General features: G+C 48.3%; 1 long non-coding RNA gene across 1 annotated transcript in view; it reads left to right on the top strand.

The window, feature by feature from the left end:
- The first annotated feature begins 303 nt into the window (after positions 1-303).
- LOC140411743 (uncharacterized) overlaps positions 304-12,173 on the top strand; it is a 36,148-nt gene continuing 24,278 nt past the window's right edge. Inside the window, exons 1-2 of the long non-coding RNA XR_011940985.1 lie at positions 304-432; positions 4,326-4,496. This is a non-coding gene — a long non-coding RNA (uncharacterized lncRNA). The remainder of the gene's footprint in view (positions 433-4,325; positions 4,497-12,173) is intronic.

The raw sequence follows: 12,173 nt of genomic DNA, 5'->3' as shown, positions 1-12,173 counted from the left end.
ATTCATCTTTGGTGCGAAGTTAATTGAGGGCAGTGGGGTTCTCAGTGGGAGGTAATAACGCTGGGATCATTTACATTGTTATATACTTGTGACGGGTGAGTTAACCATGGGGCTTTTGGAATGGATGAGCCCAAAAAAGTGTGAGTGCCCTATCTCCTCCTTATTTATCTTGCAGATTCAACAACTGTGGAAAAATACTTTGCTTGCTTATTATAGCCAAACATGCCCATTAATAATTGGCTAGGACGGAATGTGAATCAACATACATCTATTCCATTCCAGCTTAATTAAGTGCAAACGGTACACTCTGGAGCAGTGGCAATTGATATCTGTACGTGTCACCATGCCCCGCGGGTTTGAAACATTGCATAACACCGTCCAGGCAGTGGAGATTTTGCAACGCATCCTTCGTGGGATGACAGAAAACTGAAGGTAATCCCAACCCTCCAGCATTTTAAATGTTTGTGTGTGCATTTGTATTTAGAACAACAGGGGCGATGGGGTTTGTGTGAGGGGTGGGTGGAGATGGCAGTGATTAGTTGAAAGCGAATCCAATCCATTGTGAGAAAGTTTACCACAGGGTTTGGGGGATTTTGTCTACTTGACAAAAACAAAAGGAGCATGTTTTCATTCAGAAAAAAAAATCAATAAAGTCGAGTGTATGTTGAAAGAGAGGGAACCTGCAACGAAAATAAATAAGGTATTCAAGGCCTTCTATGAAGAGCTGTACAGATCCCAGCCCCCAGGGGGGGGAAGGGGGGATGAGGCGATTCCTGGACCAGCTGGGGTTCCCGAGGGTGGAGGAGCAGGAGGCGGTTGATTTGGGGGCACCAATTGGGTTGGAGGAGTTGAGTAAGGGTTTGGGGAGCATGCAGGCGGGGAAGGCCCCGGGGCCGGACGGGTTCCCGGTGGAGTTCTATAGAAAATATGTGGACCTGCTGGCCCCGCTACTAGTGAGGACGTTTAACGAGGCAAGAGAGGAGGGAACCCTGCCCCAGACAATGTCGGAGGCGACAATCTCCTTGATTCTAAAGCGAGACAAGGATCCACTGCAATGTGGATCGTACAGGCCGATTTCGCTCCCCAATGTGGATGCTAAGCTATTGGCGAAGGTACTGGCCACTAGGATTGAGGACTGTGTCCCGGGGGTGATTCACGAGGACCAAACGGGATTCGTAAAGGGCAGGCAGTTAAATACCAATGTGCGGCGGCTCTTAAACGTGATAATGATGACATCGGAGGAGGGAGAGGCGGAGATAGTGGCAGCTATGGACGCGGAAAAAGCCTTTGACCGAGTAGAGTGGGAGTACCTCTGGGAGGTATTGCGCAGGTTTGGGTTCGGGGGAGGGTTTATTAGATGGGTTAAGCTCCTTTACAGTGCCCCGGTGGCGAGTGTAGTGACGAACCGGCGGAGGTCGGAGTACTTTCGGCTGTACCGAGGGACGAGACAGGGGTGCCCCCTGTTGTTTCTATTGGCGATCGAACCCTTGGCCATATCACTTGGGAGTCTCAGAAATGGAGGGGGATAGTCCGCGGGGGAGAGGAGCATTGGGTATCGCTATATGCGGATGACCTGCTGTTGTACGTGGCTGACCCAATGGAGGGGATGGTGGAGGTCATGCAGACTCTGAAGGAGTTCGGAGAGTTCTCGGGCTACAAGCTTAATGTAGAGAAGAGTGAGCTTTTTGTATTACAGGCAGGGGACCAAGAAAGAGGGATAGAGGGCCTACCGCTGTGGAGGGCGGAGAGGAGCTTTCGGTATCTGGGGATCCAGATAGCCAGAAGTAGGGGGGCCCTACATAAACTGAATTTGACGAGGGTGGTGGAGCAAATGGAGAAGGATTTTAAAAGATGGGACATGCTCCCGCTCTCGTTGGCGGGTAGGGTGCAGTCGGTCAAAATGGTGGTCCTTCTGAGGTTTTTCTTTGTGTTTCAGTGCCTCCCCATCGTGATCACCAAGGGCTTTTTCAAGAGAGTAGGTAGGAGTATTATGGGGTGTGTGTGGGCAAATAAGACCCCGAGGGTTAGGAGAGGGTTCTTGGAACGCAACAGGGACCGAGGAGGGTTGGCTTTGCCAAACCTAGGGAGTTACTACTGGGCAGCAAACGTGCCGATGGTCCGCAAGTGGGTCATGGAGGGAGAGGGGGCGGCATGGAAGAGGATGGAGATGGCGTCCTGTAACCGCTGCCACTCTCGCCGACAAAATACACCACAAGCCCGGTGGTGGCGGCAACACTAAGGATCTGGGGCCAGTGGAGAAGGCACAGGGGTGCAATGGGAGCATCGGTGTGGTCCCCGATCAGGGGTAACCACCGGTTTGTCCCGGGGAAGATGGTCGGGGGTTCCAAGGCTGGCATCGGGCGGGGATAAGAAGAATGGGGGACCTGTTCATTGACGGGACATTTGCGAGCCTAGGGGCACTGGAGGAGAAATTTGAGTTACCCCCCGGAAATGCATTTAGATATATGCAGGTGAGGGCTTTTGTGAGGCGACAGGTGAGGGAATTTCCGTTGCTCCCGGCACAAGAAGTTCAAGATAGGGTGATCTTGGGGGTATGGGTCGGGGAGGGCAAGGTGTCGAAATATACCAAGAGATGAAAGAAGAGGGGGAAGCGCTAGTAGAAGAATTGAAAGGTAAATGGGAGGAGGAGCTGGGGGAGGAGATTGAGGAAGGGCTATGGGCTGATGCCCTGGGTAGGGTTAATACCTCCTCCTCATGTGATACAATTTAAGGTGGTTCACAGAGCGCATTTGATGAGGACGAGGCTGAGTCGGTTCTTTGGGGTAGAGGATAGATGTGAAAGATGTTCAGGGAGCCCGGCGAACCATGTCCATATGTTTTGGTCATGCCCGGCATTGGAGGGGTTCTGGAGAGGTGTGGCGGGAGTAATATCCCAGGTGGTGAAAGTCCGGGTCAAGCCAAGCTGGGGACTAGCAATATTTGGAGTAGTGGATGAGCCGGGAGTGCAGGAGGCGAAAGAGGCCGGAATTCTGGCCTTTGCGTCCCTAGTAGCCCGGCGAAGGGTCTTGCTATTGTGGAAGGAGGCAAAGCCCCCTAGCCTGGAGGCCTGGATTAACGACATGGCGGGGTTCATAAAATTGGAGAGAATTAAGTTTGCTTTGAGAGGGTCTGCACAGGGGTTTTACAGGCGGTGGCAACCTTTCCTAGAATATCTCGCGGAGCGTTAGAAGAAGGTCAGTCAGCAGCAGCAGCAACCCTGAGGGGGGGGGGAAACAAGAGATTGTTTGAGAGGATGGACGAGCGGGAGATGGCGTGGAGGGTGGGGGAAACGGTATGTGCGGCCAAGAGCCAGTGTATAAAGCTATGTAAATATACCATCTTGCCATGTATATATCTTGCTCAGGGAGATTTTGCGTTATTTTGTTACGGGGGGGGGGGGGGGGTTACTGTTTGTAAGGGGAAAATTGTGTTGTTAAAAAACCTTAATAAAAAATATTTTTTTTAAAAAAGAAAGAGAGGGAACCCTGGTCTGCCATCATATTTTGTTTTGCATAACATCACACTATTTTCTCCCCTTGGGGATTAGTGTGAAGTGTCGGAAGGATTTTGATTAACTGTCAAAATGAGTCCTGTGAATGCTCCTTCACCAGCTGATGTCCTGGAATGGGACTTAAACTCAGGGCCTTCAGGTTCAGAGGCAGGAGTGTCACCAACTGACCCAGTCAGGCTCCCACAGGCTGTCAAGTATCAGAAGTGTAGGTGCCTAGCAGGCAACTGTGATCATACAGAGAAAATCTGCCCAAGTTTCCCATCTGCACTCCCAGTGAATGGAGTCTCACAGCAATGGCAATACTAAGTTGGAATATTGTCTGTTCCATGTCCACCCATTGACCACTGCATTTCATAGAAGGCTATGTGCATGTACGACTGAATACAGTCCACCTTCAGTGACACTATTCGATTTAATAACACTAAAACCCAAGCTAAATACGACTGGGAAACTAAAATAAGAACAAAAATCGCTGGAACATATTCAGTATGTTTGGCGGTATCTGCCAAGAGAGAAAAACAGAGTTAGTGCTTCAGGCTGATGACCTTTCAGATGAACAGTTCTGAAAAGTCATCGAGCTGAACTGTTAACTCTGTTTCTTTCTTCACAGATGCTACCTGACTTGAGCTTTTTTCTGAATTTTCTGTGTTTTCGTTAAAGTTTCATCTGACCAACAATTTAATTTCTTGTTCTGAGCTCACTCCAATGCTGAACCTTATTAAAGAGAATAAAAATTCAGTATTAATGCATTTTCAGATACCTCAAGAATGCGACAAAAGGCTTTATGCACACAATTTTTATTTCTCTCTTTCAGATGTGATCAGACTTGCTTTGAACAGGGACTGGCCCTTTCCTTACAAATAAAATCCCATCTGTTTCTTTGTCTTGCACTGGGCAAACTGGGCGGCTCTGGTCAGGCCACTGAATAGTGATGAGCCTCAGAGAGGATGGCCACCTTGCTCACCCTGAGTACAGCCATACCAAGGTCAGTTGTCATGCTGGAGCTGCTGGACACACTGAGGTCCACTAACTCAGCATATAAGGTGGGTTAGCTGAGGACCTTAGCCCTTAGCTGTTTGGGTTTGGTTTACTTACTTTTCTGAAAGGTGATTCTATCAGATGGGGAGATTAAGGCATGTTTTTCACTTACAGTTACAGCTCTGCTGCTTTGAATAGTGCTGTATGTCAGCATCAAAACAGTAAAATATATGTAAATAGGTTAAAAAAAAACTACCAAGTGCACCAAAACGTTATGTTTTCTGTTTTAACTCTTCCATTACCATACTTTGAGGTGTGTTTATCACAGTGAGATCTCTGATAACTGGAAAATTGCTGGAAGTAATTAAAGCTGTTTTGATCATTTTGAAAGTCAGTTTTGTTTTAACCATTCTCTCTCATTTCTACCCTCCACATCCTGCACATTTTCTCTTCTGAAAGTATTGGTTCCACATCGCTAGTCCTTTTGGTTCACATTGGCCCTCCTGCACTTCACTGAGTGGAATTTTGTGTGTGAGGTCAGACAGGCTGTTCAAACATGAGAGAAATGAAAGACAAGCTGCATCTTGGCTCACCCAATGCCCACATACATGCTGATTTACCCCCTTCATAGCACTGAGATTAAAGTTCAGGCCCTGAATGTGAACCTGGTTGAGGTTGGTTAGCACTTGGTTAGAAACTAGTTTTATTACAAAGTAATGGTTCTCTACAATAATCTTCAGATCACAGCCGTGTCTGAGGTGTCAGTTCCAAACCTGGCCAATCTTTATATTACAGATTGTTAGAGTCCTCATTTGGGGAGCTCATAGTCAACCAAGTTCATGTGGGGGCTAATTGCATCTATCACATGGATATCGTACAGGTTATAAAACAGGGATTTGGCGGTGGCCTAGGTAGGGTGCTCTTTCATGAGAGTCAGTGCAGACACGAGGGGCAAAGGCCTCCTTCTTTACTCTAGGAATTCTATGTTCTATGACAAAGTTTGAAACTTCAAACTTCAAACAACCGCGCAACCTCAAACAAACCATTGTTTGCAGCAAACTACCCAGCCCTCAGAACAGCGACCATGACACCACACAACCCTGCTATGGCAGGGTAGAAAGTGGCAATCTCTGCAAGACGTGCCAGATCATCGACATGATCTGCATCATTACACGTGAGAATACCACCCACCAGGTACGCGGTACATACTCGTGCGACTCGGCCAACGTTGTCAACCTCATACGCTGCAGGAAAGGATGCCCCGAAGTGTGGTACATTGGCGAGACCATGCAGATGCTGCGACAACAGATGAACTGACATCGCGCGACAATCGCCAGGTAGGAATGTTCCCTTCCAGTCGGGGAACACTTCAGCAGTCGGGCAGCATGGTAGCACAAGTGGATAGCACTGTGGCTTCACAGCGCCAGGGTCCCAGGTTCGATTCCCTGCTAGGTCACTGTCTGTGCGGAGTCTGCACGTTCTCCCCGTGTCTGCGTGGGTTTCCTCCGGGTGCTCCGGTTTCCTCCCACAGTCCAAAGACTTGCAGGTTATGTGGATTGGCCGTGATAAATTGCCCTTAGTGACCAAAAAAAAGGTTAGGAGGGGTTATTGGGTTACGGTAATAGGGTGAAAGTGAGGGCTTGAATGGGTCGGTGCAGACACGATGGGCCAAATGGCATCCTTCTGCACTATTTGTATGTTCTATGTTCAGTCAAGGGCATTCAGCCTCTGATCTCCGGGTAAGCGTACTCCAAGGCGGCCTTCAGGACCCGCGACAATGCAAAATCGCCGAGCAGAAAATTATAGCCAAGTTCCGCACACATGAGTGCGGCCTCAACTGGGACCTGGGATTCATGTCACATTACATTCATCCCCCACCATCTGGCCTGGGCTTGCGAAATCCTACCAACTGTCCTGGCTTGAGACAATTCGCACCTCTTTAACCTGGGGTTACCCCTATCTCGGGATCTGTAAAGACTTAATTGCCTGCAAATGCTCGCATTCAAAGCCGTCTTGCATCTTTGAATTTGTCTATATACATGTTTCTGGAACATACCTCGTCATTCACCTGAGGAAGGAGCAGTGCTCCAAAAGCTAGTGATTTGAAACAAACCTGTTGGACTTTAACCTGGTGTTGTAAGACCTCTTACTGTGCTCACCCCAGTCCAACGCCGGCATCTCCACATCAAAGTTTGAAAGGACCCCCTATTACACAGCCTATTTAGCCCCTAAATGTAGGTGGATCCGGTAGGGTCTGGATTTTCTCACTTTGTTCCCACCACGTTGGTGGAGCATGGTCCTGAGTACCGGTGGGCAAAAGTTCCTCATCCAAGCAGCCAATCATCATCATATGTGAGTTCAGAAACACAGTTTAGGTAAAGGTCGAGTGTGTGGATCTTGATTGACTTTTCTTTTCCTAGCTGAACCATGCTGAGGTCAGTTGGAGTTTGTCAGCCTTTATTACAAAGCATTTGGAGTTTAAGAGCGAAGAACCTTTACTCCAGTTGTACAAGGTCTTGGTTAGACTAGTTTTAGTCCCCCTACCCAAGGAAGGACACTAATCTTGGAGGACGGTTACCCTAAGGTCCACTAGACTGAGTCCTGAGATGAGAAGATTATCCTGTGAAGATATCTTGAATAGATTGGATTTATAGTCTATGGAATTTAGAAGAGTGTGAGGTCATTTCATTCAAGCATTGTAGGGCGGCACGGTTGCACAGTGGTTAGCACTGCCTTCTCATAGCCCCAGGGACCAGGGTTTGATTCCGGCCTTGGGGGACTGTCTGTGTGGAGTCTGCACGTTCTCCCCGTATCTGTATGGGTTTCCTCCGGGTGCTCCAGTTTCCTCCTGCAGTCCAGAAATGTCCACATTAGGTGGATTTGCCCATGCCAAATTACCCCTTAGTGTCCAAAGGTTAGGTGAGGTTGTGGGGATAGGGTGTGGGAGTGGGTCTAGGTAGGGTGCTCTTTCAGAGAGTCGGTGCAGACCCGATGGGCCAAATGGCTTCCTTATGCACGGTATGATACTCTGCAGTTGATCCCCTGGCTGGGAAGTCTAGATCTAAGGATTACAGCAACAGAAGAATGGGTCAGCCATTTGCAAGATTCGGGAGAAAGGGTGGGAAAGTGGGATGAGCTGAGTTGCCTTTGCAGAGAGCAGGCAAAGACATGATGGGCCAAATGGCCTCTATAATTCTGATAAACATTTTCCCCTCATCGTGCTGAACTGCTTCAAGATGATTAGATCATTAGCCTCCTATAGTTGCCATTGTGCTTTGTCACACCCTTGGCCTTTGTCTGGAAAATACTTTTCATCCACGATCCTCCTTTCAAGACACCTCACTAACCCCCTCACATGACACTTTATTGCTGGGTTCATGTCACCACCCTCCTTATGCTCAGTACATGAGTGACCATGAACCTATTTGATTTTCATAAAAACATAATTGGTTCACATATAATGCATCACCCGTCTGGAAACTGCAGCCTGGCGCCGCTCATTAACAATGAATACATCCACATTTGGAGGGCTAGTTTCAGCTAAGAAGCAATACCCAACATACTACTTGTAGGAGAGGAAGAGTAGGGGGAGGACACTGGAAAAAGATAATGATGTATAATTCTTAGCATCTGCTTAATTTTATTAGACATGATAACTGACTCATTCTTTTAAGATTTCTTTCTTGGCTGATAGCTCTGCAGTACTTTTTCCCCAGGCCCTGGGAGTCATTGATGCCTTCCCCAAGTGACCATTATTCTGGACCGTGAGTTTCTGCAGGGTTATCTACCTTGTGAAGGACCTCATTGCTGAGCCTGTTTATACTCTCACCCAGCTCCCAGTTAAATGCTACCTCCAATTATTGTCCCATGGCTTGTGTGGTTCACAGTGCTCTGGTTTAGCACAGACCAGGGGTCAACCTTGGATTCTTCCTGGTCTACATGTCTCAGCGAGAGAGATTCTCTAAACCAGCAAAATGGCCACCCTTGTAACAGTCAAAGCAAAATGAAAAATAGGGCTATTTGTGACATAAGTTCTTTATCTGTGTCAATAAGTTAAGTGACCTATTAGGTTTTGTACTGGAGGTGTCCAATTTAATGTGTACAAACTTAAGATGGAAAATATGTGTTGCGTTATGAATTGAACAGGCATCAAAACCTCCACAAAAATAGGGCAAATTAATTTTCTTTGACAACGTTAAGCAAAATTGAGTGTTTTGCAGTAGATTTCTATATAAATAAATATATGTGAATGTGGAGTTTCTTTTGTCAAGACTCCTATGGAGAAACATTAAGATTAATTATTTGATGCTGTTTTATGATGAAGAATCTCAAAGGATAGGAGATAGGACCATGTTATTGTACCTTATATCCTGGCCTACACACCCTGCAGCCAACTACCCACTGAAGGTACAGAATTAATCCAAGTGAGCAGTAATTCATATGTCAACGTCAAGCTTAGCAGGATCTGCAGGCATAGTTAGGAACCAATTTATGTTTCAATGCCCCAGGATCTTTTCTTTTGCCCTATTAGCAGTTTGAGGGAAAAGAGTGGCTTGGTCGGTCACTTCAGAGGGTAGTTTAGTCATGAAAATGCATCAATGCATTTAGACTATCACTGAAAACAGGCAGGTCGGTACATTTAGTGACTCACTGTTACATTGCCCTTCTCTGCATGTGAATAATGAGGTTTCATTTTCTGAGAGATTATGCTTGGAGAATGGAGAAAAAGTGAAATGTAGCTGATCGGAAGAATTGGCAGTGGTTCATTGTGCTGTTTCCCTGCCCCTTAGCATCACATACCATTTTGCAGCCGGCTTTCACATTGGAAAAGGAAGCTGCCTGGCAGGTTTCCTTCATAAGATTACGAGATTAGAATGATGTAATTGGGCTCTTCATGCAAAATTGCCAGTGCTCCCTTCTGGACAATGCTGATTCCTCTACCTGACCATTTAAAATTCATCATAAGATCATAAGATCAAAGTAAATCAGTGCTAGAGTAGGTAATTTGGCTCATCGAGACTGCTCCACCATTCTCTCAGAGGGTAATGTGGCAACCCTAATGGTGGTCCCGTGATCAGAACAATATGATTTCCCATGAACTTGCCCTTTAAAGGGAGCAGGACTTCCCCTTTAAGGAGACGGGCTTCCCCTCTTCAAAGAGAGCCCCCGCGATGTAAAAATCCCGGCCTAGGTGCAGATTGAGGAAGGACTGCCTTAGGGGAGAGCATTGTTATTGTATTGGAATAAACATTGTTCTTTCATTTCTATGCATTCTGCTTGTCGTGGAATCAACAGCAGTGAATCTGTAGAACTCTTTACCACAGAGAGCTGTCGAGGCTGAGTCATTAAATATGTTCAAGGCTAAGAAGACTTCCAGGGGCGGACATGGAGTGAGTGGTCACACACAGGGAGGCTCCTGCTTGAAAACGTTGCTTTTGGCCTCTTTTACCCAAACTTTGGGGAATTTCGGTGGAGGTGATGTGGCAGCTGTTCAGGGTTAGTTTGGTCATGGATGGGGCAGGGGGCAATCTTGGGTGGGCCTGATTCAGAGTGGGGATGGGGGCGGAGCCTAAGGGTGATAATGGCGGACCTCTTGGAGGGCGGGGGGCAGATGGGAGCCTCTGGTGAGAGTCATGACATTGAATGCCTGTGGGCTAAACGGGCCGGTTAAGCCGGTCCCTGGTGTTTGCGCACATTAAAATTTTGAGAGCAGAGGTGATTTTCCGACAGGAGTCACACCTCCAGGTGAAAGATCGGGTGAGGTTAAGGAAGGGGTGGGTGGTGTTCCACTTGGGGTTTTACTCAAAGTGAAGGCGGGGGGCGGGGTGTTGGGGGGTGGTCGCCAGTATGAACAAGAAAACTGGATAGGGAGGTGCGGGTCCCGGGGAGGGGTGGGGGGAGGTTTGTGATAGTGAGTGGTGTGCTAGTGGGGACTCCGGTGGTGTTGGTGAATGTGTATGTGTCTAACTGGGACGATGCTGGATTCATAAAGAGACTATTAGGCGTGATCCTGGATTTGGATTCTCACCAGCTGATTTTGGGGGAGGGGGATTTTAATTGTGTATTGTTGCCGAAAGTGGATAGGTTGAACCCTAAGTCGATGGGGAGGTCGAGAATGGCGCAAGAGCTGGGAGGGTTTATGCAGAAGATGGGGATGGTGGATCCGTGGGGGTTTGGGCACCCAGGTAAGAGGGAATAATCCTTCTTTCATGTGTACAGAGCATATTCCCAGATTGACTTTTTTCTGGTGTGCCAGGCGGTGCTAATGGGGGTAGAAGGTACGGAATATGCGGGAAGAGTGATTTTGGGACATGCCCCGCACTATCTCGATGTTAAGCCTTCATTTGGGTCAGAGACAGATGCTGGGGACAAGGTTGGATTCGGTGTTTTTGGCTGACAAGGAGTTCTGTGGGAAGGTAGCAGTGCCAATTAAGAAAAATGTTGAGCTTAATCAGAATGGGGAGATATTGGCCTCCTTGAAGGCGTTGGTCCGGGGGGAAATTACTTTGTTCAAGGCCCATGAGGATAAGATGGAGAGAGAGGACCATCAACGACGGTTAGGCGAGATACTGAAGGTGGTTAGGAGGCACTGTGTGGTCCCCAAGAAGGAGTTGCTGGCGGAAAGAAAGAAGTTGCAGGGGTGTTTGATCAGCTGACGGCGTTCGGGTGGTGGGTCAGCTGCAGAAGGCACAGGGGCGGGGGTGCAGTATGAGTAGGGGTAGAAGGCAAGTCGCATCTTGGCCCACCAGCAGCAACGACAGGCAGTGGCGAGGGAAATTCTTCAGGTGCAAAGGGGGGGGGTGGGGGGGGAAATGGTGTCAGATGCAGAGAGGATAAATAAAGTATTTGAGGCCTTTTATGAGGGACGATATAGGGCCGAGTTGTGGCGGAGGGGTGGCTGTTATGGGTTGGTTTTTAGATGGGCCGTACTTCCCAGAGTTGGTGGAGGGGAAGAGGCAGGCGCTGGAGGAACTGTTAGGGCTAAAGGAGCTGATCGAGTGCATTGACATGATGCTGTCAGGTAAGGCTCCGGGCCCGGATGGCTTCCCGGTGCAATTTTATAAGCGGTTCGAGATGGAGTTGGCCCCCCACATTTAAGGCACATTTAATAAAGCGGTGGAAAAGGGGGAGTTGCTGACTATGTTGGCACAGGCATCGATTTCGTTGATCCCGAAAAAACGGAAGGATCCAGTGGAGTGGGGGTCCTATAGGCCCATGTCACTGCTGAATATGGATGTGAAAGTCCTGGCAAAGATATTGGTGAGAAGGTTGGAGGGGTGTGGTTCCGGTGGTCATCTCTGAGGATCAAGCGGGGTTTGTGAAGGGGAGGCAGCTCTCTAGTAATATTTGGAGGTTGTTAAACGTAATTATGACCACGTCGGGGCGGGGAGTGTGTCGTGGAGGTGGTTGTGTCAGCGGATGCAGTGAAGCTCTTTGATCGGGTAGAATGGAGGTATGTGTTTGGAATGCTGGGGCGGTTTGGGTTCAGGCTGAGGTTTGTTGCGTGGGTTCAGTTGTTGTACGCGTCCCCCATGGCAAGTGTGCAAATGAATGAGGTGACCTCGGGGTATTTTGGGCTGCACAGGAGTACGAGGCAGGGGTCCACTGTCCACTGTCTCCGCTGTTGTTCGTATTGGCAATTGAGCCCTTGGCGGTGGCACTTTGGGCCTCAGCTGAGTGGTGG

This window comes from Scyliorhinus torazame, chromosome 4 (assembly GCF_047496885.1).
Source record: "Scyliorhinus torazame isolate Kashiwa2021f chromosome 4, sScyTor2.1, whole genome shotgun sequence".
Lineage (NCBI taxonomy): Eukaryota > Metazoa > Chordata > Chondrichthyes > Carcharhiniformes > Scyliorhinidae > Scyliorhinus > Scyliorhinus torazame.
Note: the sequence above shows the minus strand (reverse complement) of the source record. Positions and strands in the feature narration are given on the sequence as shown.